The sequence below is a fragment of the Copadichromis virginalis genome, linkage group LG20 (assembly GCF_057382275.1).
Source record: "Copadichromis virginalis isolate Kocher_CV1m ecotype Utaka linkage group LG20, C_Virginalis_male_GT1.1, whole genome shotgun sequence".
Taxonomy (NCBI): domain Eukaryota; kingdom Metazoa; phylum Chordata; class Actinopteri; order Cichliformes; family Cichlidae; genus Copadichromis; species Copadichromis virginalis.
In genome coordinates, this window is record NC_140637.1 from 25,961,748 (window position 1) to 25,989,252 (window position 27,505).

Sequence of the window (27,505 nt, forward strand, 5' to 3'; positions counted from 1 at the left end):
TGAACCCTCAAAAGCCTTGCAGCCATTCTATCAGTGGTAGTGCTCGGTTAGTTCTGAGAAATTAAAGTGTTTGCATGGAAATGCGAAAAAAATCTAAAGTCAGACAATTTAGAATCTCATTCCATATCTATCGCAGTTTGCTCGCTTTTAAGGAAAAAGGAGAAAATTCTTGTTCGATTCCTTGGGCTGAAATACAAAACAGAAGCATGGTTTACATGGCTTTTTAATTAACATGATTTAAAAATTCTTTACTGAAAATAAAGAATTATTGTATTCTTTGAGTTGAGAATAATAACAACTTCATTTTATTATTCCTTTTTTGGTGACTACTCAAAACAACTTTACAATGTCTCAGCAAATACCCTTGTGTCACAGTCTGGCTGGGGCAGACTGTATGTGTTTGCAAAAGAGGATTCAAACGCAGACCAAAAACTGAACGTGGCGTGGATTTAGCAAACAACTAGCCGTTTATTGAGGCTAGCAAAAAAGGTACAAACAAAAGGGCATTGGTGAAACTAAACTGGGAGCTGTACATGGATGAGCAGACAACCTGACAAAGAATGACTGAAAGCACACGGACTAAATACACACAGGAGGATAATGACGGAAGTGGGAACACATGGAGAAACAGCTGACACACATGAACATAACGACATCACAAGGAGAGAGTAAAACTAAAAACATTGAACATAGGAACACAGGACCCCTTCAAAATAAAACAGGAAATATAATGAGACGCAGACATGACAACATAAGACAAACAGACATGAAACACAGGAAGGGCAAGGGAGACTTCACAGGGGTTGAAAACACAAGGGGGAACTAATAAGCAAATGAACATAGGAAACCTAATAAGCTTAAACATACACTATAAACATCAAAAGAACTAAAACTCAAAACACTGGGTCATAAGACCCAGGATCGTGACACCTTGACAACTTTTTTTTTTGCAGTTTTGGAGTCATGTATAACTCTGGATGATTAGGCGGTGAGATAACAATTACATTATTTTACTTGTTCCTAATTCGATATCGTTTATTTGTTCTTATATCGTTTACATATCTGACAGCTGTCTACAGTCTTTCTCCATTTTTGGGTTGATTTTTACACGTTGCATTTTATTTTTTTAAATTGCCTGCTTGTGATGGCCAAACCCACGCTCTAAAAGTCGGTAACTCCTATGTATTTTTTCATTTGAACACAATAACACACTTTAGTTTCCAATAAGTTTATTGTTTGGTTTGGATATATTTGTTCTATTTGTAAGCGTGCACATTTAGTTTACTTTTGTATGCATACCAGTTCATTACTTTGATTTTTGACTTACCTTTGTTTTTCTTTCCTCTTACCTGCCACGATCCCTGGGAGTTGCCAGACAAAACGTGGCGGCCAGGGTTTAAAGCCCTTAAATACGAAGCGCACCACCACTTCTTGCTGAAGGGGAGAATGTGTGTTTTCTTTAAATAAAACACAGTATTTGTACTTAGTTAAATATTGAGTTTAAGGTTTAGTAGTTTTGATTTTCTTCTTTGATCTTTTGTTTGTTAACAAACCAGACTGTACATCATTGTTTGTTTACGACTGTGTTTTGTTTAGTTACCCCCTCGTGTGTCATAGTGGTCTGATCAGCCATTATATAAACCCCTGTGTGTCATTTCATGTTTAGGTCAGTCATGTTTGTTTGGGCAGTGATTTGTTTTGTTAAGTTTGCAGTTTTTGCCTGGGTTTAGTTTTTTTTTGTTTCTTTTATGAGCTTAAGTTTATTACTTTTGTAAATATAATTTTGGGGTTAAATAAATGGCAACTCTATTTTTCTATTAATTTCTGGTACTCCTGCTTTTTCAACTCGGTCCATCATACTACTACTGTTTCAAATGTTAGTTTAAGTTATAGATATATATACACGCTACCAGTCAAATGTTTAGGCACACCTCCTTATTTAATGTATGTTTTTCTTTATTTGTACTACTTAATAAATTGAAGATACAAACTGGAGACATCAAATATATGAAGCAAGATATATGGAATTATGTAGCAAAAAAAAAAACTGGTAAAAACTCTAAATATGTTTTATATCACAGATTCCTCAAAGTAGCCGCCCTTTGCTTTGTTGACAGTGCTGCAAACCCTCTGCCTTCTCTCAGTGAGCTTCATGATGTCGTCACCTGAAATGGTTTCACTTCACAGGTGTGTCTGTCAGGGTTCATTTGTTGCCTTCTTTATTGAGGTTGGGACCATCAGTTGTGTTGTGCAGCAGTCAGGTTGGTACACAGCTGACAGCCCTATTTGACAACTGTTAGAATTCATATTATGGCAAGAACCAATCAGCTAAGTAAAGAGAAACAACAGTCCATCGTTACTTTAAGAACTGAAGGTCAGTCTGGAAAACTTGAATGTGCCCCAAGTGCAGTCGCAAAAACCATCAACCGCTACAATGAAACTGTCTCACCGCCCCAGGAAAGAAAGACCCAGAGTCCCCTCTGCTGCTGAGGATAAATTCATCTGAGTCACCAGCCTCAGAAATCACTAGTTAACAGCAGCTCAGATTAGAGCCCAGATAGATGCCACACAGAGCTCCAGTAGCAGACACATCTCTACATCAGCTGTTCAGAGGAGAAAAGGTGAACAGATGGTGTTGGGTCTGTGTTTCCACAAACCCCGCTAATTCTAGAGACTTATTCATCATGAAGAAAACAAGACAGTCGATCGATCCATTACTTGCGCAAGGGAGGCCTCTCATCTGTGTCCCGCACGACAATGACCACGATGATGGCCTCCTCTCACTGCCTTTTATTGACAAACTTCAAACAATAGTTTACAAAACACCTCCCCTTGCAACCCCCTTTGGTTACAAAGACAAGGCACTGTATGTAAATGTATATGTGTGAACTTCTGTAAGAGTGTGTGTGTGTGTGTGTGTGTGTGTGTGTGTGTGTGTGTGTGTGTGTGTGTGTGTGTGTGTGTGTATGTGAGACCTCCTGCTGACCAAAGGGTCGTAAACGCAGGAAGCTTACATCAAAAGAAACAGATCTTTCAGATAGGATGTATCTACAATAAAACCTCCCCCAGTACAGAGTGGTTGGAGAGGTGGTCAGGATCAAAGGAATAGCTTTGATCCTACTGCTTAAACTAAGACTATACAAATTTAAGAAACACAATGGCAACATTAAACAATTAGACTTAACAGATGGTCTCTACATGCATGGTTCCCGCCATGAAGCATGGAGGAGGAGGTGTGATGGTGTGGGGGGTTGCATTGCAGGGATACAGTTGGGGATTTATTCAAAACTGAAGGCACACTGAACCATCATGGCTACCACAGCATCCTGCTGTGACACGCCATCCGATCTGGTTTGCATTTAGTTGGACCATCATTTATTCTTCAACAGCACAGTGACCCCAAACACACCTCCAGGCTGTGTCACGGCTGTTTGACCAAGAAGGAGAGTGATGGAGTGCTGCCCAGATGGCCTGGCCTCCACAGTCACCTGACCTAAAACCAGGGATGGTTTGGGATGGGATGGACCGCAGAGTTGTTCACAAAGGACCAACAAGTGCTCAGCATCTCTGGGAACTCCTTCAAGACTGTTGGAAACCATTTCAGGAGACGACCTCATGAAGCTCATGGAATGCCAAGAGTGTGCAAAGCAGGAATCAAAGCAAAGGGGCTGTTAGGAAGAATCTAAAATATCAAATATGTTTTGAGTTATTTCACACTTTTTTTGTTTATAGCAAAGTTCCATATGTGTTCATTCATATTTTTGATGCGTTCAGTGAGAATCTACAATGTAAACAGTCATGAAAATAAAGAAAAACCATTAAATGAGAAGCTGTGTCCAAACTTTTCACTTGTAGTACATACATTAAAACAAAGGAAAAAACAAAGCTTGCAGAATTCTAATGAGCTTTGTCTGTGAAGGTTCTCAGTCATCCAGGTCATCGTAGTCAAAGGAGCTTGCAAAGAAAAGCGTCTGGACTTCTTTAAGTTGCTTGAAGACGTTTCACCTCTCATCCGAGAAGCTTCTTCAGTTCTAAGGTCAAATGGTGGAGAGTCCCAGATATAAACCTAGTGGGCGTTAAGGACACTCTTTCGAGGATGCCAATGTTCACATTTTGGACAGAGAGGACAGATGGTTTGAAAGAGGAGTGAAAGAAGCCATCTATGTCCACTGTGAGCGACCATCTTTGAACAGAGGCGGGGGTTTATGACACCAACTCTCTGCCATCTATAATCCAGTTTTGAGATCCCTTCCCAGACGCCTTAACGCCCACTCACATCCTGGGCCATCTGACCTCAGGAATTCGCATGATAAGGTGGGGCCAGGTTTCACAATGAACTCACCCGAAACTCTGGCTGATTGGGACCCACGCCCAGTTTCACACCTTGGCTCAGGCGATTAGAGGATCATCAGGGGGTCCTTTTGTCCCTCTGTGGGGGGATACTCCCACTAGGTTTATATCTGGGACTCTCCACCATTTGACCTTAGAACTGAAGAAGCTTCTCGGATGAGAGGTGAAACGTCTTCAAGCAACTTAAAGAAGTCCAGACGCTTTTCTTTGCAAGCTCCTTTGACTCTAATGAGCTTTATTCTTCAACACAGCATGAACTCTTTTAGGCAAGCTTTCTTATAATTTCTTTAAGCAGCCTTAAGAAATAGTTCTCCGAGCTTCTTGAATGACAGTACTGTTGGCTGCCTTTTGTTCTATTCTCTGTCATGAGATGATCTCATTCTGCTTCAATCAAAATGCAGTCCTGGTTCTGGGGAGGCCATTCTCTGTCTTCTGCTGTGTGTTCTTCTGCACATGTATGCTTTAACTGTATTGACATTGTGTTTGGGATCATTTTCAGACAAAAACATTAAGCTATTGCCAATCAGGTACTTCCCAGATGATATTGCATAATGGATCAAACTTCAACATTACTTTTCTGTGTTCATAATTCCATTATTTTTGACAAGCTCCCCAATACCACTGGCAGCGCCTCCACCGTGGTTTCCACATGTCACTAGACAATCACTGTTTTACCTATTTCCTGCCCTCCCCTGCACATACTGATGATGACTTGAACCAAAAACTGCAAATCTATAAACAAAGAAAAACTTTGAGAAAACTTGCTGAAGACCAGGCTGGTTTTCGCAGCCGGCGAGCATCATCTAATCATACCTTCGCTATTTCAGTTACTGCTGGGGCAGAGAGGACGAGAGAGCTGCTGGAGCAGAGAGCACTGCAACGTGCTGAAGTGCACAGTGAAGAGCCACAGAGACATGGTGAATGAAATTAAAAGCAAAACACAAGCTTCTGAGTCTTGGCAGGTCCTCTGTGTTACAGGGAACAACTGAACATTTTGTCCTCAACGTTAATGTGATGGAAGCAGGAAAAATGGGCGAGCATAAGGATTTGAGTGAGTTTAACAAGGGCCAAATTGCTAAAACAGTGGGTCACAACATCTCCAAAACTGCAGCTCTTGTGGCTTATTCTCAGTCTTCAGTCTGTTTGTATCTATCAAACTTGTACAAAGAAGAAACAGAGATGAACCAGTGACTGGTGCATGAGCTGCCAAGGATTACTGATGCATGTGGGAAGCGAAGGCTTCCACGTGTGGTCTGATCAAACAGATGAGCTACTGTAGCCTAAATTGAGAGAAAAATTTAATGCTGGTTATAATAGAAAGGTGTCAGAATACACAGTTCATCACAGTTTGTATGGTGCTGCATGGCCACAGACCAGTCAGTGTGCCCATGCTGATTTCTGTCCACAATGTGTCTGTGAGCTGGAGCACAGAGCAACAAAAGAAGGTGGCCTAGTCTGATAAATCACATTTTCTTTTACATTAAATAGATAGCCAGGTTTTCTCTTTCAAAGTTATACTGCACCCTGCCACAAAGCAAAAACGGTTTAGGAATGGTTTGAGGACAAACAGCAAGTTTGAGGTGTTGGTTTGGCCTCCAAATTCCCCAGATCTCAATCCAATGGATTAACGTGGTTTTCTCACATTGTATTGTATCTTTATTTCAGACATATACAGAAAAAAAACAAAAAAACAATATATACACAAGTACACATACTTGCATTTACAATATGAATATATATGTAAATACACGCATGTATGTGCTCAGATTGTGGTTTATTCTCTGTGAGGTTTCTCTTGTGTGTTTGTCTCACTCCTGTGTCGCCAGTGTGACCTGTCTCTCTGTCCCTCAGTCTCTCTCCCTCTCCCCCTTTGTATCTAAGTCCTGTCACTGTTTCTCTTACGTGTCTTCCCCTGTTCATCACCTTGTGTCTCATCTTTTGCCTCTGTTTGTTCATGTTGTGTTAAGCCTGTGTGTCTCAGGTCTATGTCCCCATGTTTCCTGTTTTATTTTGACAGTCTTGCGTCCCATGTTCAGTGTGCTCAGTTTTGCTTCCCACTGTGTCGTCGCACCTGATTGGTCCCAGCTGTTTCTCCACGTGTTTCCACTTCCCTGATCTCCCTCTTGTGTGTATATGTTGCATCAGTTTCGCCTTGGTCGGTGCAGCTGTGTTTCTCTTGTGAATCCTTCCTTGGCTTCCAAGGTGTTCTTGTGTTTCGGGTTTTGCATTTATTTATTTAGTTTTTCCCAGTTTTTGCCTCCTGTGGTCCTCACAAAAATACACACCATCTGCCTTCACCATGTGATTGTAATACCTACCTTGCAGCTTACAGGATTTAAACGATCTGTTGCTAACATCTTGGTGCCCGATATCACAGCATACCTTCAGCTGTCTAGAGAAGTCCATGCCTCGATGACTCAGGGCTGTTTTGGAAGCAAAAGGACAGACAATATTAGGCAAGTGGTCATAATTTTATGCCTGATTGGTTTGTTATATGGTTTGCATTTTATTTTTCTGTTTATTTACATCCTAATCTTTGGATTCTCTGAGTAGAGAAATGTCTGCCACATCGTCCAGCAAACCTTGACTGCAAATCTGTAGAAAACTGCTTACAGTTCCTAAATGCAGACAGGGTGAGGAAACAGTCTTCTTGTGGTTTTGTTTCCATGGGATGTTCACCGTCTGTCTCTGACATTCCTAATTATATTGTCCTTCAATTTGGAGCAAATGTTAGTGCTCACTCTAAATATTCCTACATCAAGCTGGTTTGAAGAACACCTGTGTGAAATCATCCTGTGGCACAGGCCCAGATCAGTCAAATGTGGCATGTTTGGAGCTGAGACCAACTGACCGTTGTAGCCGAGTCCATGCTTACAGATACTGCTAATCATGCACCAATCAGTTACCTGATTAGCAGCACATTGGCCACCTAATACGAAGCACCAGTGGCAGAATGAGCTTTTCAGGACTGCCAGAAAAGATCTGACAAGTGGACACAAATACTCAACTCTTCTGTTCAAATGCATTTTCTTTATAAGCGTGTTGCCATTTAATGGGTGTGGTGGGGCGTGATCTGCGGTGATCCATCCGACTACACTTCTTCTTCTTCTTCTGATCTTACAGCCCCAAGCAACTGCTTTTACCAGTAGTTAGTGTTTTGCCCATTCTGACAATTTCTTTCTTGTTCTCCACAGAACCATCCAAGGTGTACTCTCAGGGGCAGGAGAACAAGATGAGAACAGCACCACCGAGGCTGGAGACAAAGCAATACTGGAAGAGCATATGGGAGAAGGACGCAACCCATAACGGCACTGCTCAGTGGCTAGTGAGCATTGCCGCAGACCACAGCAACCTCCATAAAACTTCACAGTGGCAGACATCCAAGAAAGGTTCTCCAGTATGAAGAGTTGGGCAGCACCAGGCCCCCAGCATGATTCACACCAGCTGAAAAAGCTGACTGCACTCCATGAGCGTCTAGCAGTACAAATGTGTTCACTGAATACCTCAGGAATGAATAGCACACAGGAGAAATATATAGAATCAAAAGGGATATACAAAAACAGAGATGATTTTTAAATAGAAAGGTAGACATTAGAGAAAAAGTTGCAAAGTGCTTGGAAGTAGTGCAAAGAAAAAGACTTGGTCTGACTAGAGTCCGTGTGTGTGTGTGAGTAGCTTGAGTTTGTGTCTCCTGAAGACCATTATGGCTTTTCTTTTAAGGACGTTCACCATTAGGTTATTTTCTGAGCACCAACAGGACAATTTTTTCTCTGCCCTGTCTAATCTCCATCAGAGATGATCCCAGACATGGTGATGTTATCGGTATACTTGACAATGACGTTGGTTGGTTGGGTGGGTTGGTGTACGCTCCAATAAGAGGCTCCGAATGCAGCCCTGTGAGGATCTGTGCTTAGTGACAGTTGCACAAGGGCATGCTTCACAATGGTGCTCTATGAGGTTGGTGTGACCAGACAGGCCGGAGAACATGTCTACAAATTGCTTTTGCAGTGCAGCAACATCCACTCTGTGGGTCTGTGTGAGATGGAGGGAGGCAGAAATGGTGGAACTTGCCAGCTCTGGCCCTAATCTCCTTCTTTCACCAGGCTCACTAGAGAAGAACACTTTGAGGAGGTTAAGGTGATATACCTGTGTGGCTCCTCCTTTGTCTGACTGCACAACCTTGTAGTAATGCCCCCTACTCCCTGTGTGACCACAAAGGGTCCTTGCCACTTGGCAAGTAATTTTTAGCTAGAAGAAGGGAGCAATACTAGTACTTTATGTCCCTGTTAAAATGAGTCTAGCCCCACTGTATTACGGGCACTGCTGCCGTTCCTTAGCCTGGAGAACATTCTGCCATGACAACCTACCCAAGCTTTGCTCTCAGGTCCAGAACACACTGAAATCCATTCTCAGCTGTCCTTGGGCCTTCCTCCCAGTCTTCTTAATTAGGTGCAACACCCCTTGCAGCTTCCTGCCGAACAGTAACTCAAAGGGAGACAATCCCATGGAGGCCTGGGGCATCTCCCACAGTGTGAACAACAGATGTTGCTCAGCGGCACTGCTTGGGAATATTGCATTGCATAAACCACAAGAAATAACAAAAAAATTATTTCCCTTTGCACTGTGGTGAAATGGCCAAATGATTTCCATGCAAATGTTCTCCAACGAAACCTCAGTGGAAGGTAGTGGGCACTTTAGGAATGGCCTGCTGGTTCACCAGCTAGGGGTGGCCCAGGTGGTAGAGCAGATCAGCTACTGATCAGAAGGTTGGTGGTTCGATCCTTGGCTTCCCCAGTCTGCATGCCAAATATCCTTGGGCAAGATACTAACCCCAAGTTGCCCTCTGATGCGTTCATCGGAGTATGAATGTGTGTGAATGTAGTTTAGTTTGCACTTGAGTTTAGAAGTGCTTGTATGAGTGGGTGTGAATGGGTGAATGAGGCATGTTGTATAGAGCGCTTTGAGTACTCCAGGAGAGTAGAAAAGCGCTATATAAGAATCAGTCCGTTTACCATTCAGGGCAGGACGCTCACCACCGGCACACGTTCCCCCAGATCCCCCGACTCAGGTCATTATTCGCTCCAGAGTTTTTTCATATCTCATATACACCGCCATGGTGTATTAGTGAGGCACATGGAAAAACATTTCCTTTTGCAATATCTTATTTACATTTTTCAAATCAGAAAAACCCCATCAACAAACAAATACAGCTCAGGTGCTCAGACAAGAAGACGAGAAATAGCACAGTAATAATAAGAACTACCAGTATCCAGAGTAAATCAAATATCATGAATATGTAACAAACAGAGAAACCGCAGCACCATGGTACATGTTTGACTGGCACCTGCGTAGTTGCAGCAATAGTTCTGAAACATATGCAGCCAAAAACTGCAATTTCTGGATTGGGTGGGATGAAGATTCCATAAGCTTTAGAGTACCAATCAAATATTCTGGACCAGAAATTAGTCAATGAGGGACAATGCCAAAAAGCATGAGCCAGTGTGCTATCTGATATTTTACATCTGTCACATATGGGGGAAGTCAAAGAGTAAATTTTGTGTAGTCAAGCCTTGGAGTAATGCAGCCGATGGACAACTTTAAATTGTATTAATTGATGTCTGCTGTTAACAGAGCAGGAATGAATTTTTGATAAGCACTTGTCCCACATTTATTCTGATATTTCTATATCCAGTTTCTCCCTCCAAGCATCTCTTATCCTCGTAGTCCGCGCCTCAACACTGTCATCAAACAAATGTACAACTGTAGAAATCAGATGTTTGAAGTAAGGAGGGCCCAGGAGCACATTAAAAAGTTATGTTCATTTGTAATATCTTGATAATTCTTGATATTGGATTGCACAAAATGCCTAATTTGTAGGTAACGGTAAAAATGTGAATGTGAGTTTAGCAGCTCAAGGAAACCTCTAATTTGGTTCAAAATACGCACAGATTGTTTTGGAACAAAACTTTCTTAAAACTGTCAGCCTCCCGCACTCTTGAGAAAAGCAGGGCCTCTAAAGAGGAGTCCCTTACTACGTCAGCCTCCATTTTAACCCAAAGGGGGTTGTTAGAATTACTAAGACGTCTGGGGACGTCTGGTGCCAGAAGGACAACGCTCGTAGATTTGCAGCCCAGTAATAATGTTTGAATATTGGTAAACTCAGATCTCCCTTCAGTTTGGATTTGTGTACATTTGGTTTCAAAATCTTAGGATTCTTGTTGTTCCATATCTAAGAAGTGATAATCGAGTCCAATTCCTTGGAGAAAGAGGAAGTGAGATAAATAGGAAGGTTCTGGCAAATATATAAAAATCTAGGAAGAGAGACCATTTTTATGGAATTTATACGACCAATCATGGATAAGGAAAGAATTTCTCGACGGCTTTTTTCACAAGCAACTGGGTGTGTTCCTCTTCCATGTGTCATGGTCTGGTTGGGCACCTGCAGGTCTCAGACAGCGGCTCCTCCTCCTTTAGGCGGAGTCCGGTTGCCCCTCCCTGGCTGACCACCTGTGAGCAATCGTGCCAGCGGTATATCAGACCTGCGCTCTCAACCACTCATCGCCTGAGTATCTGCTATTCCCATGTTAGTTCAGTGGAGCATCCTAAACCTTGTCTTAACGCCGTGTGATGACTGACCTGTCTTTTCTTGTCCTCAGCGATAGCACCCGGAGTGGAGATCTTGTTCCCCTCGCTCCCGTCCTCCTGGACCTGGGCCGCCAGCTGCTTACACAACGTGGCCTGCCGGCCCACCGCTCACCTGCCTGCCTCCCCACGCCTCGACCGCTTCCGGGTTTTCCGCTCCACCTGTCCCCTCCATCTGAAACCAAGTAAGGCAATTCAATTCAACTGCGGAGGATTATTGGTTGTCTGCTGGATCCCTCTGATCGTGATCTCCTCTTGTTCCAGTGCCCCCGGCCCCTACCTAGTCCTGTTTCTACCTCCCCGCTGTCCCCGCTGTTCAGCCGTCTCCTAGAGGTGTCTAGGTCGCCCTCATTATCACCGACGAATCCTACGCGCCACTAGTGTGGTGGCGTCGCTTTGTGTTTCACCTTTGTTTACCTGTGGGCGGAAATAAATCATTTGTTTTCTGTCACCTCGCTTCCGGGTTGGTTTCTGCGCCTGTGTCCATCCCTGCTCCCTCGTGCCGTTGAGCCGTGACACCATGCGAGCATCACAACTCACTTGTCACCTGTCCCTCGCCATCACAGATGGTTTGGTGTTTGGTGGACTAAGGTTCAGAGTTCACCATGGCCTGGCGTATTCCCCTTGGCAACTTACCGGAATGCTGTTCATCCCTCCTGGACCAGAGGAAGGTGTTAGGGCCCTGGTGGAATCAATATTACTTTTGTGGAAAATTCATTCTCAAAAACTGTACTGTGGGGGGAAAAAAGCCATGATGAGTTGGCTTTGATGTTTCTATCAACAAAAGTAAGAATCTGAGATTCTTGGTCCACCCAGTTCTCAGGAGAAGGCAGCAGCAGGGAGAATCCATGGCTCATGGCTATATTTGACATCAGACGTCAGCAGGGCAGGTTTTCTTGTTGGCAGAGTTAAGACCACATCTGAGGAGGCAGAGAATTATTTTTCGATAGCCAGCTGGCCAGGTGTAGCATCTAGCAGTGTGTTTCAGGTGAAATAACATTATTTTACAATTTCCACTTCATTGTATATTCAGTCCCGGTGCACAGTTTGTTACAAGCACACTTGTTGCCAAATGTAGTGATCTTGTCACAAGCGATGGCAGGGACTCAAGTGCAGAGCAGAATTCAGTTCCAAAACCAGAGTTTTATTTCCACAATTACCAGGTGCAGAATATATACAGTGGGGAATCTGGGGGTTCCTAGGGTCCAGGGGGGGAAATCCGGGAAGGGGAAGCTCTCTCCTCACACGTGCTCTCTTCTCCACACACGTCCACACAGTGGGTAGGTTACGGGTCCGGGAAAACTAGTCACAAGAAAGATCGGTTAAGCTGAATCACAGATTTACACACAAAAACTTTACTGAGGCTAGAGATTTTGCAGATTTTATGTGACCGGTGTGCAAAAGGCTTATTTCTCTAGTAGACAGCTCAGGACTATTAGATTACTACACCAGTGTTACTTCAGCAGTCAGAAACTACAAATAAAAATTTGAATCCCACCAGGAAATTAAACAGATGAAATATAAACAGGTGAATAATGCTGTAATTTAAACATGGATGATGTCACTTTTTAAACAGCTATGTTGTTTGTTCATTATTAAGTTTCAAGAATGGGAACATGAGACTTTTGAAAAATTTAAGAATATTTCAGTGCAGTTCTCTAAAACGATCCTGTTGTTGGACACTAACAGTCATGCCATTCCCAAGTAACTGGTGCTTAATGTGCTTGTTACGGTAGGCTAGATTGCTGGCAGGAGCTCCCTGTCTGTGAAACAGAAAAACATCACACAATGAAATATTTTTCAGCGTTTTTCAAAACAACACAAATTTTACTGTTTCCATTTGTACTTGAGTAAATGTAAATGTGACTGTCATGGGCATGGAAAACCCTAGACTGGTTCCCAGTCTGTTGCAGGGCTAACACAACCATTCCCAGATTGAGCCAATGTTACATTTTAGTACTGATTAACTCTGGTTAATGTAAGTTAGCCAGGCCCATGATGCACTGAGAGTTTCTCCTTCTCTCACCTCATGTGTATAACACCATGTGTTTATACACCACTTTCCATTAAATTAATAGTTAATAATCTCTGGCTCTCTTCCACAAAGGGTCTTTTGTCCTGTCTCCCTCCCCTCAGCCACCACTGGTCATGGCCCATGGCCGCCCCTTCCTGATCCTGGTTTTTCCTTTCCTCTGTCACCAAAGTGCTTTCTCATAGGACAGGGGTCAGCAACCTTTCACATCCAAAGAGCCATTTGGACCCGGTTTCCACGCAAACAAAAACACTGGGAGCCGCAAATACTTTTTGACATCTAAAATGAAGATAACACTGTATATATTGTTTTTGACCTTTATCAGAAGCAGAATCAGAAAGGGTTTTATTGCCAAATGTTGAGCAGGTTTACAACATTAGGAAATTGCTGCGGTGCTTCAGTGCAACCATACTGTTATAAATTGCGCTTAAATAGACATGAAAAAATAAAAGTAAGAATAAGAATTAAAAGTGCTACGTAGAAAGATATATACATGAGTGCAGGTGGTGATCAGTGCCAAAACATGGAATGATGCAGTGAACACAGCGTAGGGTCATGTGTTAGTGGTGGGAACAGTCGTACGTTTATTGTTCATGTGTCCAACAGCAGAGGGGAAGAAACTGTTCTTATGGCGAGAGGTTCTGGTGCGAATGGACCGGAGCCTCCCGCCTGAGGGGAGCAGGTCAAACAGACTGTATCCAGGGTGAGAAGGGTCAGCTGAGATCCGAGCTGCACACCCCAGTGTCCTGGAGGTGTACAGGTCCTGCAGAGATGGGAGTCTACAGCCAATCACCTTCTCAGCAGAGCGCACAACACGCTGCAGTCTCTGTTTGTCCCTGATAGTGGCTCCAGCGTACCACACGGTGATGGAGGAGGTGAGGATGGACTCGATGATTGCAGTGTAGAATTGCATCATCGTCCGTGTTGGCAGGTTGAATTTCTTCAGCTGCCTCAGGAAGTACATCCTCTGCTGGGCTTTCTTAATGACGGAGGTGATGGTGGGCTCCCACTTCAGGTCCTGAGTGATGGTGGTACCCAGGAAGCGGAATGAGTCCACAGAGGTGATGGGGGTGTCAGTCAGGATGATGGGGAGGAGTGGGGCTGTGTGCTTCCTGAAGTCCACAGTAATCTCCACTGTCTTCTGGGCATTCAGCACCAGGTTGTTGTGGCTGCACCAGGACACCAGACGTTCAACCTCCCTCCTGTAGGCAGACTCATCCCCGTCCGAGATGAGTCCAATAACGGTGGTGTCATCTGCAAACTTGATTAGCTTGACAGACTGGTGGGTGGAGGTGCAGCAGTTAGTATACAGGGAGAAGAGCAGAGGAGAAAGAACACAGCCCTGAGGGGAGCTGATGGTCCGGGAGTCCGAGACATTCTTTCCCAGCCTCACATGCTGTTTCCTGTCCGTCAGGAAGTCAGTGATCCACCGGCAGATGGGATCAGGCACATTCATCTGGGAAAGCTTGCCTCGGAGATGGTCTGGAAGGATGGTATTGAAGGCAGAGCTGAAGTCCACAAACAGGATCCTGGCGTAGGTTCCTGGGGAGTCCAGATGCTGCAGGATGAAGTGTAGGGCCATGTTGATGGCGTCATCTACAGACCTGTTGGCTCTGTATGCAAACTGCAGGGGGTCCAGGAGGGGGGCCGTGAGGGTCTTGAGATGGGAGAGAACTAGGCGCTCAAATGACTTCATGACCACAGATGTCAGAGCCACGGGTCTGTAGTCATTTAGTCCAGTGATCCTAAGTTTCTTGGGGACAGGGATTATGGTAGAGGACTTGAAGCAGGCAGGCACATGACATGCCTGCAGTGAGGAGTTGAAAATGCCAGAAAACACTGGGGCCAGCTCGTTTGCACAGTGTCTGAGGGTGGCAGGAGACACACCGTCTGGGCCGGGAGCTTTTCGAGCATTCAGACTCTTAAACTGCTTCCTCACATCTGCTTCATGAATATGAAGAGTTGTGGTGGGAGGAGGTGGTGTGAAATCCTCTTTTGTGTGGGGTGAGGAGGGGGGTGTTGTAGGTGAACAGTTTGAAGGTGGTGATGGCTCTATGGAGGGGGGAGAGGTGGGGGAATTAGTGTCCAAAGTGCCTCTATTGTTGGGGCCGTTGGAGGTGTGAAGGCTGCCTGATGGCTCGTCAAAACGGCAGTAAAAGTCGTTGAGGGTGTTGGCCAAGAGCAAGTCATCAGTGGAGTGGGGGGTTTTAGGCTTGTAGTTGGTGATATTCCTAAAACCTTTCCACACAGAGGCCGAGTCATTCTCTGAGATCTGCTGCTGCATCTTCTCAGAGTGCTGATGTTTAGCAATGTCCACTTCTTTAGTAAACCTGTACTTGGCCTCTCTGTAGCAGTCCCTGTTTCCACTTCTGAACGCCTTTCTCTTTTCCAGCCACAGCTTTTTGAGTTTAGGAGTAAACCAGGGTTTGTCATTGTTATAACTCACCCTGGTGCGTGATGGCACAATGCTGTCCTCACAGAAGTGGATATAGGAGGTGACAGTGTCCGTAAACTCGTCCAAGCTGTTAGAAGCAGCCTTCATTGTGTCCCAGTCTGTGGACTCCAAACACGTGCGAAGCTCCTCCACGGCCTCATTGCTCCACAGTTTTTTTGTCCTCATGACAGGTTTGGAGAGCTTCAGCCTCTGTCTGTACGCAGGGATTAGGTGGATCATGACGTGGTCAGAAAGTCCGAGTGAAGCGCGGGGCACCGCGCGATATTTATGCTTTGTGTGAACAACTAAGGTGTGTTGCTTATGAAATCCTTGAAGTGCTAATGAGAAAATTACATTTTATTTCTGTAATTAACACATTTTGAACTCTTAAAGAAATATAACAAAAGGAAAGACACCCAGCTGAACTAAAATGATCCAGCAAACAAAAACTGTTGTGAGCTGCCACCCTTTGGGCTTTTGGAGCCTTGACCTGACTTTTAAAAAAAATTATTGGAAAAAAAGCACTATGCTGCTAAAAGATGAAAAATAGATATTTGCAAAATTCTGCCTAAATATGTATTTTACCTGGTTAATATGTGTGGCGGGGCGTCGTCTGCCGCGCCGCTGCAGGGGAGGCGGACGCAGCTGAGCGGCACCCGCAATCACGCCTCGCCGCCTTAACGTCTGTGCTATCTCTGCTGTTGTGTTGGTATGTGTCGGGCTGTGAGCTGAAAAGCTACAGCCGGCTGTATGCGTACAGCAACCGTGTGTGAAAAGTGGTCAATAGAGAGATGCTAAAAAGCGTGTTCATGCAAACATTGTCGGGTCTGCCGTGATATGTTTACAATGGAACTTCTGCTCCTGAACCTCTGCGCACAGTGTCTGCAAATCGAGGCTGTACGAAGTCACTTTTATCTTTACGCAGGACTGTAAGCTGTCATCTGTGAGGCGTGAGCGGTGTTTGTTTTTAACATAGTTCACGGAGGAGAATAGCTGCTGACATAATGTGGATCCATAATTGGCCTACCTGGGGTTGAAAGTCTGGATAAATGCACGGCGTTTTGGCTGGTACATCGGCTTCCGCGAGTGTGACGCTTATTTTGAGCGATGAAAAAATAATAGAATATAATTGTATTTTTATATTTCAATATCACAATAATCTTCCAACTTAGAAGTGCAAGTTAAAAAAAGAACTAACATAAATAAATTACACTTCAGCTAAATACTTCTAATTTATTTTCCCAAACCACGCGGAGCCGCACTATAAGGACTAAAGAGCCGCAGGTTGCCGACCCCTGTCATAGGGGGTCGTCTAATTGTTCTGCTTTCTCTGTGTTACTGTAGTTTTTGGTGCTATATAAATAAAACCTGATTGAATTGAACTGAACATTAACCAGCACCATAAACAGTGTGTTGTACAATCATTCTGAACTCAGATAGATAGAAGCACTATTCCTCTTTTAGTGCTTCTAAATAAGGATTCGCTGTGCTCGTCATAATGAGAGCGTAATAAAAAATGTTTCACATTGCACATAATGTAGGACATTTTATTACAATGGCTTTAGTCCGAGCACTTGAAAAGCAGCATTCTCTCCTGACCTCTTGTGGCTGAGTTGGAAAAATATGCTCTAAATGACACTTCCAAGCACTCACTTATCGATAAGTCTCTATTTGGAGATAAAAGTGATGAGTTGGAGCTCATGTGCAGTGGCCCTAAAGATCTCTGGTGATATACTTGCAACGTGAATTCATTATCAGTACAATGCACTGATGTAACAGTTTACGTTTCTGATTTAAAGAGCCGCACATTCAAACTCGTGTGTGTGTGTGTGTGTGTGTGTGTGTGTGTGTGTGTTTAAAAATCGTGAGCATGTGGAGGTGGATATTCGGTGGTGGGGTGGAAGGGGGCGTTGGGGGAAGGGTCTGACCTTGCCTTCTTTCTGCTCCTCTGTTTGCCTTCAGAGGTTTTGTGTTGGAGCCGAGTTCTGCCTGTATTTTTTTTTCACTGCTCTCCTTCCGGATAAATATCTTTTACAAGTTTCAGGGACATTCACTTTAGCTTCTGACTCAGACACGATTACAACCTGCGTTACCAAGGCAACCTGAAGGCCAGTACTGCTAATGTAGAACTGCATGGATGGAGAAAGAGAGATGCTTGTCTATTGGTGTCTTTTGTCTGGAGTTTCCTCTGGAGTGAATTGATTAACTGGAGGTGATAAAGGCTTGTGAACACTGCCCTGAAAAGACAGCTGAGATGAGACACTTTCTGTCCAGCTACAGAGTCTGAATATGTCTGATTTTTTTTTTTTTTTTTTTTAACCAGTGGATACATGAAAAATGACACAAAATATAATTTCATTAATATGCAATACAAAAATGTAATTAAAAAAACTCCAATCCAGAAGAAAACTAATGTCTTTTGCAAAATGAGTGAGATAGGCTGTCTATATGGAGGAAACTGGCTCAGAAAAATACAACACACCATAATTTAAAGTCTTCCAGCCTAAACAATCACGCATTATTTGTTTATGGCAGAGAGGCTGCAAATGTTCCATATATACAGTGTTTAAAATTCCTGTTGAAATCAAAAGAACAAAACCATTTCTGACGATGGAAAAGTTTTGATAGGTGAAGGAACAAATGCTCCTCAGTTGGGTTTGAGTAAAGCCCATTTTTGGCTTTAAATAAGCCCATTATCACAGTTTGCAGACCCTTGTCTCTATGGTCGCAATAAAAGAAAACATGGTTAAGGCTATAGGTTGCCCATAGTTACATTCACATGGATGTAATCTCTCAATTAAAACGACAACAAAAATATAAAGTTTTGCTGGATATTGGCAGTTATCTCGGTCCTCATTATCAGTGAAAAGCTGGATCTGTATCTGTATAAACAAAATATAAAAGACAGATAAAGCCACCATGATGCTTTCTTGACTCAGCATTTTAAAGCCCCAAAGTTAGCATTTTCTGTTACTCCACATCATCTAAGATGCATTGTTGCATCTAGCTGTCCCATCTGTCCGTGTTTTGTCTGTGTGTTTTGTCATCAGCCATCAGCCTCTCCTGTGAGGAGAAACAACTTAAACATAAAAAAAAATCACAAAGAAAGAACAAAAAGTATCCACATCTGCACCAAAGAGTAAAACAGTGAAATGTGGATTATTAAACACTAGGTCTCTCTCTCTTCCAAGTCTTTGTTAGTACATGAATTAATAATTGTTCAACAAATCGATTTACTTTGCCTTACTCTTGCCTCAACACCAGCCTATCAATCAACCAAAGACCCAGACCGACTTTTAATTCATTTGAAAGCCTGATGCTTAGCCTTGTCCACCCCAGCTGGAAAACTCAAAAACCAGGCCTATTTGTTATCATCTATCGTCCACCTGGGCCTTACACAGAGTTTCTGTCTGATTTCTCAGACTTTTTATCTGATTTAATTCTCAGCTCAGATAAAATAATTATTGTGGGTGATTCTAACATTCATGTAGATGCTAATAATGGCAGCCTCAACATGGCATTTCATCTATTATTAGACTCAGTTGGCTTCTCTCAAAATGTAAAAGAACCCACCCATCACTTTAATCACACTCTAGATCTTGTTTTAACATATGGCATAGAAACTGAACATTTAACAGTGTTTCCTGAAAACCCTCTCCTGTCTGATCATTTCCTGATAACATTTACAATAATTGATTACACAGCAGTGGGGAGTAGACTTTATCACAGTAGATGTCTTTCTGAAAGCGCTGTAACTAAGTTTAAGAATATAATCCACCCACTGTTATTATCTTCAATGCCCTGTACCAACATAGAGCAGAGCAGCTACCTGAACGCTACTCCAACAGAGGTCGATCATCTTGTTAAAAATTTCACCTCCTCACTACGTACGACTCTGGATACTGTAGCTCCGGTGAAAACTAAGGTCTCAAATCAGAAGTACCTGACTCCATGGTATAATTCTCAAACACGTAGCCTAAAGCAGATGACTCGTAAGCTGGAGAGGAAATGGCTAACTATAGGCCAATCTCCAACCTTCCTTTCATATCAAACATCCTTGAAAGAGTAGTTGTCAAACAGCTAACAGATCATCTGCAGAGGGATTATTAGGAGTTGCTGGGCATGTGTGTTGTTCCTGGGTTTTGTTTCCCTTTTCGGCACAGGTAGGCGGGGCGGTGCTTGATGGCATTCCGGCACACCTGTGGTGCATCGGACGTCATCAGTGGGAGCATTTATGGAGTTGTGTGTGACGGATGTCTGGTGTCGGAGTTTTGTCGTTTCCACAAGTGGTAACGTGTTTTTGCAAGATGAATGAGCTCCTGAGCTGCATGTTTTAAGATCTGTCTCCTGCCTGCTCTCCCTCTGCACTAGCCTGTCTCGCCGCCTGCTCGCCTGCCTGTTTCTTTTGTGTTGGCCTCTTTGGATCTGTGACGGAGATTTACCTCACACCGGCCTGTGACCACTGCCCATACCTGTATTTCTGTGTTTCAAGTAAGCTCTCCAACTCTCCCCGTCCACCTAAGTTTAACTCTCGACTTTCGACGTTATCCCCTAACTCTGTTTGTCCCTCGTCCTCAGGTAGCTCCGGTGCGCCATCTATCCTCCCGCATACCTCAGCTCATCCCCTCGGCCCTGTCTCCTCGCACATTTACCCTGTCACTGTATATGGTAAATGGCCTGCATTTGTATAGCGCTTTTCTAGTCCCTAAGGACCCCAAAGCGCTTCACACTAGATTCAGTCATCCACCCATTCACACACAGGCGGTGGCAAGCTACATTGTAGCCACAGCTACAATTGTAGCCCTGGGGCGCACTGACAGAGGCGAGGCTGCCGGACACTGGCGCCACCGGGCCCTCTGACCACCACCAGTAGGCAAACATGGGCTTAGTATCTTGCCCAAGGATATTTGGCATGCAGCCAGGAGGCAGCCTGGGATCGAACCACCGACCTTCTGATTAGTGGCTGACCTGCCCTGCCACCTGAGCTACAGCCACCCGTATAGCCCCATCCCTTGTAAATATTCCCCTATCACTGTAAATAAATCTGCATCACCGCTATCCCGAACCCGTGTGTGTTTCTGCCACTAAATCCACCTGTTTAAATTCCCTTAACAAGAATGGCTTATTTGAAGAGTTTCAGTCAGGTTTCAGAGCTCATCACAGCACAGAAACAGCTTTAGTGAAGGTTACAAATGATCTTCTTATGGCCTCAGACAGTGGACTCATCTCTGTGTGCTTATCCTGCTAGACCTCAGTGCAGTGTTCCATACTGTTGACCATAATATTCTATTAGAGCGATTAGAGCACGCTGTAGGTATTACAGGTACTGCACTGCAGTGGTTTGTATCATATCTATCTAACAGACTTCAGTTGTTCATGTAAATGGAGAGTCCTCTTCACACACTGAGGTTAATTATGGAGTTCCACAGGGTTCAGTGCTAGGACCAATTCTGTTTACATTATCAAAAGGAGCCAGTTGAGGTGGTTCAGGCATCTGACAAGAATGCCTCCTGGGCGCCTCCTCAGTGAGGTGTTCTGGGCATGTCCCACCGGGAGGAGGCCCCGGGGCAGACCCAGGACACACTGGAGGGATTATATCTGTCAGCTGGCCTGGGAAAACCCTGGTGTTCCCCCGGACATGGTGGAGGAGGTGGCCATGGCGAGGTAGGTCTGGGCTTCTCTGCTTAGGCTGCTGCCCCTGTGACCCGGCCCCGGATGAGCAGAAGAAGAGGACGGACGGACGGACGGATGGATGGATGGGCTAAAAAGTCAAAAGGATTAAGAGATTAAAAAGTTAAGACGTTTCTTACTACATGAAACACAATGATTTACTGATAAACTGACACATGTGGAGAGCTGACAGCTGAATGTGAGTTGACACATTATTTTTATATCTGTTGTTCACTGATAGCTATCAAATATACTTAATTGGCAGAGTACTTAATTAAATTTCAATTCAGTTTCATTTATCAGCTCACAACAACAGTCATGTTCAACTGTTTCAACACAAATATCATATAGTATAAGAGACAGAAACCCAACAATCATATGAGCATCCACTGCAATAGTGGGGAGTAAGAGCACCCTTTTAACAGGAAGAGACGTCTAACAGACTCAGAGAGGGGTAGCCTCTAGTTGTCTAGCATTAAAAATGTAACTGTACATACTCTGGTTGCAGTAGTACAGCCCTATTGGCCCCGTGCTTGTTGTTACCTTCCATTATTCAGTTTTTCTTTGTATCACTCTCTATCATGCGACCTTACAGCACTCTCACTCTCAACCATGTGTCTTCATTGCTATGGCAGCAACCAGAACTGTAATAAGTATATGAAGTATATTTTTTTGCATCATTTGCTTTTGTTTTCCTGTTTATATTTCAGTAATGTGATGTAGCTCTCAGGTGCTGACAGTGAGTGGAAGCAACAAAGTGAGAGCTGGCTCCCACCCCCATGAAGTCACTGTCACGACTTATGTATAGCACTTAATTTTTCCATGTGGGAGAGCTCAAAAACTCTCACAATACTACTGCTTTATCACAAAACACAGTGTTTTTTTCTGCCTCTAAACAAATCTATACTACAAAATGTATTATTGTCCAGTCTTTACCTCACAGTATGAATGAGGTGACAGATATAAATAAAATTGAAAATGGAAATATAAAAAGAAAACTTTGCCACATGAGTCACTTTTAAACCTGGTAACATCTAAGCCTGTCTTCATTACTGAGATGTGAGATACTAATGTTCTGTGACCTGTGCAGCAGTCGGGGGCGAAGGCCCTCGTGGTCTATGACCAGTTTCTGTGACTGGCTACAGGGACATGGAATGACACTTCTCTGGTGGGAAAGGAACTAATGTGTGACTTTGACAAATACTTGCCAGATGTGGCGAAGTGGCACCTTAAACTCTGGTTCTGAAACCAGTCTCCTGGAAAGGGGCTGGACTGTGGTCCACTGAGGAGTTGCTCAAAGGAACGTTTACATACAGGTTTGGCTTCTCCCCAGTGAGTTATTGCTCTGAGTGAAAAGGCCTACAGGGAGTGCAGAATTATTAGGCAAATGAGTATTTTGTCCACATCATCCTCTTCATGCATGTTGTCTTACTCCAAGCTGTATAGGCTCGAAAGCCTACTACCAATTAAGCATATTAGGTGATATGCATCTCTGTAATGAGAAGGGGTGTGGTCTAATGACATCAACACCCTATATCAGGTGTGCATAATTATTAGGCAACGTCCTTTCCTTTGGCAAAATGGGTCAAAAGAAGGACTTGACAGGCTCAGAAAAGTCAAAAATAGTGAGATATCTTGCAGAGGGATGCAGCAGTCTCAAAATTGCAAAGCTTCTGAAGCGTGATCATCGAACAATCAAGCGTTTCATTCAAAATAGTCAACAGGGTCGCAAGAAGCGTGTGGAAAAACCAAGGCGCAAAATAACTGCCCATGAACTGAGAAAAGTCAAGCGTGCAGCTGCCAAGATGCCACTTGCCACCAGTTTGGCCATATTTCAGAGCTGCAACATCACTGGAGTGCCCAAAAGCACAAGGTGTGCAATACTCAGAGACATGGCCAAGGTAAGATAGGCTGAAAGACGACCACCACTGAACAAGACACACAAGCTGAAACGTCAAGACTGGGCCAAGAAATATCTCAAGACTGATTTTTCTAAGGTTTTATGGACTGATGAAATGAGAGTGAGTCTTGATGGGCCAGATGGATGGGCCCGTGGCTGGATTGGTAAAGGGCAGAGAGCTCCAGTCTGACTCAGACGCCAGCAAGGTGGAGGTGGAGTACTGGTTTGGGCTGGTATCATCAAAGATGAGCTTGTGGGGCCTTTTCGGGTTGAGGATGGAGTCAAGCTCAACTCCCAGTCCTACTGCCAGTTTCTGGAAGACACCTTCTTCAAGCAGTGGTACAGGAAGAAGTCTGCATCCTTCAAGAAAAACATGATTTTCATGCAGGACAATGCTCCATCACACGCGTCCAAGTACTCCACAGCGTGGCTGGCAAGAAAGGGTATAAAAGAAGAAAAACTAATGACATGGCCACCTTGTTCACCTGATCTGAACCCCATTGAGAACCTGTGGTCCATCATCAAATGTGAGATTTACAAGGAGGGAAAACAGTACACCTCTCTGAACAGTGTCTGGGAGGCTGTGGTTGCTGCTGCACGCAATGTTGATGGTGAACAGATCAAAACACTGACAGAATCCATGGATGGCAGGCTTTTGAGTGTCCTTGCAAAGAAAGGTGGCTATATTGGTCGCTGATTTGTTTTTGTTTTGTTTTTGAATGTCAGAAATGTATATTTGTGAACGTGGAGATGTTATATTGGTTTCACTGGTAAAAATAAATAATTGAAATGGGTATATATTTGTTTTTTGTTAAGTTGCCTAATAATTATGCACAGTAATAGTCACCTGCACACACAGATATCCCCCTAAAATAGCTAAAACTAAAAACTACTTCCAAAAACATTCAGCTTTGAAATTAATGAGTTTTTTTGGGCTCATTGAGAACATGGTTGTTGTTCAATAATAAAATTATTCCTCAAAAATACAACTTGCCTAAAAATTCTGCACTCCCTGTAGTCTAATGAGATGAAGTAGCAGAGGTGAGGGCTAGTAGACGGCAGTCATCTCCAGCTACTTTTTGTCAGGACACTAGTCAAAGGAGTGTCGATCTGCAGAGCCAACAACCCCTATAAAAGAAGTCTGCTTCATCTCTGTGATTAAAAGGTCCTAACTATGAGATCCTATGAGCCTTACCCAGTAGTTAATGCTGAGTTCAGATGGATCCGATGTGGGTGAGGGGACGTACTGGGCGAGGTGTCTCCCCTGCTCACAATGATAAGATAAGCAAACATGAGTCGAATTCTATCAGCCTGTTAACTGCAGTTCCCCTGTTGATCACAGCGTTGTAATTTCTGGGTGGATTTCAGAGTTCTGGACAGCAGGACTCTGGGGAAAAGTTATCATATGTTATAATATAAAACACTAGAGTAACCTGTAAGAGCTATATCTATAAAGAATATGTGTGGGGTGTGGTTTGTGGCTCAGCTGCAGGGGAGGGTGGAGCAGTGGGTTTATGATGTGATGTCAGGGGAGGCTGACACCACACCTGACCCCATCATCCAATCATGTGTCCCCTGTTGAAGATGTTGCCGGGCTGATGTGTAGGGTGATCGTGGCTCAAGAGTTGGGTGTTCGTCTTGTAATCGGAAGGTTGCCGGTTCGAGCCCCGGCTCGGACAGTCTCGGTCGTTGCGTCGTCTCTCCCACTTTTTTTCCACTTCACTCGCACGTGAGCCTTGTGCTTTGCGCTGGGCAGAGGGGGGAGGGGCGGTAGTTACACTCGCAGTAGCACAGGAACAGAGCGGGAGGGAGAAAGAGAGCCAGGGACAACATCGTCACATTAGAAAGGTATAGTAATCATCCACAACTATTTTCAGTTGTGGATGATAAAGGATTCAGAAAGTTTATTCATGCAGGCCCATATGACAGAGAATATGCATGTTCTTTTTGTTTTCATATTTAAATTTATATTTAATTGTGTTGTGGTTTGCAGTGTTTTGTGTTGTTTCACTTTAAATTGGTTTAAAAGGAAAAAGCTGAACATTTATAGTTAAAAGTTGAACTGTGACTAGTTGGTTTTTGTATTATATGATTTATTTATTACATTTTATGTGGAGTGAATAAATAAAAGTATATTTACGGTGACCCCTAGAGACAAAGCACATACAAACTCCAAAACACGTATGAACTCTGAAGCACGTACAAACTCTGAAGCACGTACAAAACACAACAGAAGTGCTCCAGAATGCTAGGGTGCAGTGTTGAGCTTGTGAGCTAGTGGCTACACAAGCCAGCAAGTACCAACGACCTGATTTGGTGTGTGGTAGTAACAGGTAAATGAACATTTTTGTTTTTAATTATTTGAATATATATGAGTGCTTGTGTATAAATACACAAACAATACACATTAGCTTTCAATTGTGTAATTTAAGTGATCTAGGTAGCTCTGTTTTGGAAGTTCAGTTAACTAGGAATGTGTTTTGGAGTTTGTACGTGCTTTGTCTCTAGGGGCCACCGCATATATTTATATATAAACATATATAAATAAAACCACTTTTTTTTTACATTAGTAATTCCTTTTGTGCCTAATTTTATATTATTGTTAATAATAAATTAATTAAAGCAACAAAACAACCTGAAGAGCCGGTTCGGAGCCGAAAGAGCCAGCTCTTTTTAGTGAGCCGAGCCGAAAGAGCCAGTTCTCTAAAAAGAGCCGGAAATCCCATCACTACTCTGTACGTAATTCAGTTTGTTACGATCTCTGCCTTTCATTGTTCTTTTATAGTAAATACTTATTATGCTTTGCAGGAAGTGTGGGCCTTAGTTTTAAACAACGCTACACTAACTGAAGTGCTGCTGCTTTGCTTTTACCGTCTGTTCCTGTTGCGAGGTTTCTTTTCCTTCTGCTGCCAGCCTTTTAAAGTGGACGTCGGCGTGGACAGCGGCCATATGTATGCCGGTGTTGTGCCAAAAAGTGATTGTCTGCCAAAAACTGATTTCCGGTATTTGCCAAAAACTGATTGCTTGTATTTAAACTGCTATAAGTAACTTGTTGGGCTATAATATGTGAAACATATGTCAAATGCATCCCTTATGGATGACATAAAGTCATCTTGAGCCACAAACAACATTCGTGTAACAAGGTAGAAGCCGCAATCAGTTTTTGGCAGTGACTTTTATATAACCTTTATTTATGCAGTTAAAAAAATCTCATTAACATTAAAAATGTCTTTTGTAAGAGTAAGTTGGCCAAGAGGACAGCAGAAATGGCAGCAAATATTACAATAGTTCTGTAAAAATATTTTAAGTGGGGATAAAGGACCGGATTGGTTATAATGTAAGTACAATAACACAGAGTTGTAAAGATACTTGAAAAACTGATAATTTTTTAATTCTCTATATAACCCCTTTGTAAACCCTATTCACCGAAGTCTATTTACGAACATACGTAAAGATATTACACATAAAAAATACACAGAAACATTGGAAATCACTTTTTGGCAGACAATCACTTTTTGGCACAACACCGGCTACTGGAGTCGGCTGGCGTGCACATTGATTGACTGGATGATTAACTTATAGTCGGGCAGACGGCAAGTTGAAGCAATACGGCGATTCCGTCTGCTCCAGATTTTAAAGTTTTATCTAGATTGTATGTTTTCTGTTGTTTTGATTTGTAGTTTGGATTTTTGTCACGCCACTGGTAGGAGGCCCTTTTTCTAGCTGTAGATCACCAGTGTGGTCCTGCAGTTGGGTTATCCCCCAGCGCTGCATATTAGTTTTGTTGTAATATATTATAATTTTCTTTTTTCTTTTATTCAGATGCGGAGGGCTGACGTGGAGGAGACTGGGGGCGCCTTGGTGGTGGGAACTTTTGAGTGTTACACACCTGTCTTTTAGTTTATTAGTGAGAGTGTGCTGCACTTGTGTATTGGTGTGTTTTCTTTTTTTTTTTTTTGAGTTTGTGCGTGGCATCCCTGCCCCTCCACTGGTAAGCCTCGGCTCTGAATACCTTTTTTAAGCATATTTGTACATTGATATTTATGATTGTGCTTTTATATGTTGTTTTAAATAATTATTAATAAATTGTTTTATCATTGAACTTTGTCTCCGTACTGAGTATAATGAACCTAAGTGCCTTCTTGGTGATTAGTGTTACTTCCAGTATTCTCTGGGTGAAATTCCCAGGGTGGCGTTGTCTTTTAAACTGTGAAGAGTATTTACTTTATTCCCACCTCGTGCTGCTACACACGCTTAAAAACTCACCTGTTCCATCTAGCTTTTGAAGCAAATTAGTTTGGACTTCCACCTGGCCTGCAGTTGTGCTATGTGACTGTAACTACAACTGTTTTTAATTGTTGTTAACTGTTTTTGTTGCCTTTGTAATCTGCTTTGCTACCTTGTGTGAAGCACTTTGATGGACACTGTCCTTTTTAAATGTGCTATAGAAATAAAATATTGATGATTATTGAGTTGA

General features: G+C 43.2%; 2 long non-coding RNA genes across 2 annotated transcripts; one reads left to right on the forward strand and one right to left on the reverse strand.

Moving 5' to 3' along the window:
* The first annotated feature begins 10,873 nt into the window (after positions 1-10,873).
* Positions 10,874-11,443, forward strand: LOC146684924 (uncharacterized). Its single transcript, XR_014917215.1, has 3 exons — positions 10,874-10,933; positions 11,007-11,177; positions 11,257-11,443. It is a non-coding gene; the product is annotated as an uncharacterized LOC146684924 (long non-coding RNA).
* Positions 11,444-17,796: 6,353 nt separating this feature from the next.
* LOC146684925 (uncharacterized) lies at positions 17,797-24,426 on the reverse strand. The gene is made up of 2 exons (XR_014917310.1): positions 24,224-24,426; positions 17,797-21,219 (listed from the first exon to the last, which is right to left on the reverse strand). It is a non-coding gene; the product is annotated as an uncharacterized LOC146684925 (long non-coding RNA).
* Between the last annotated feature and the right edge of the window lie 3,079 nt (positions 24,427-27,505).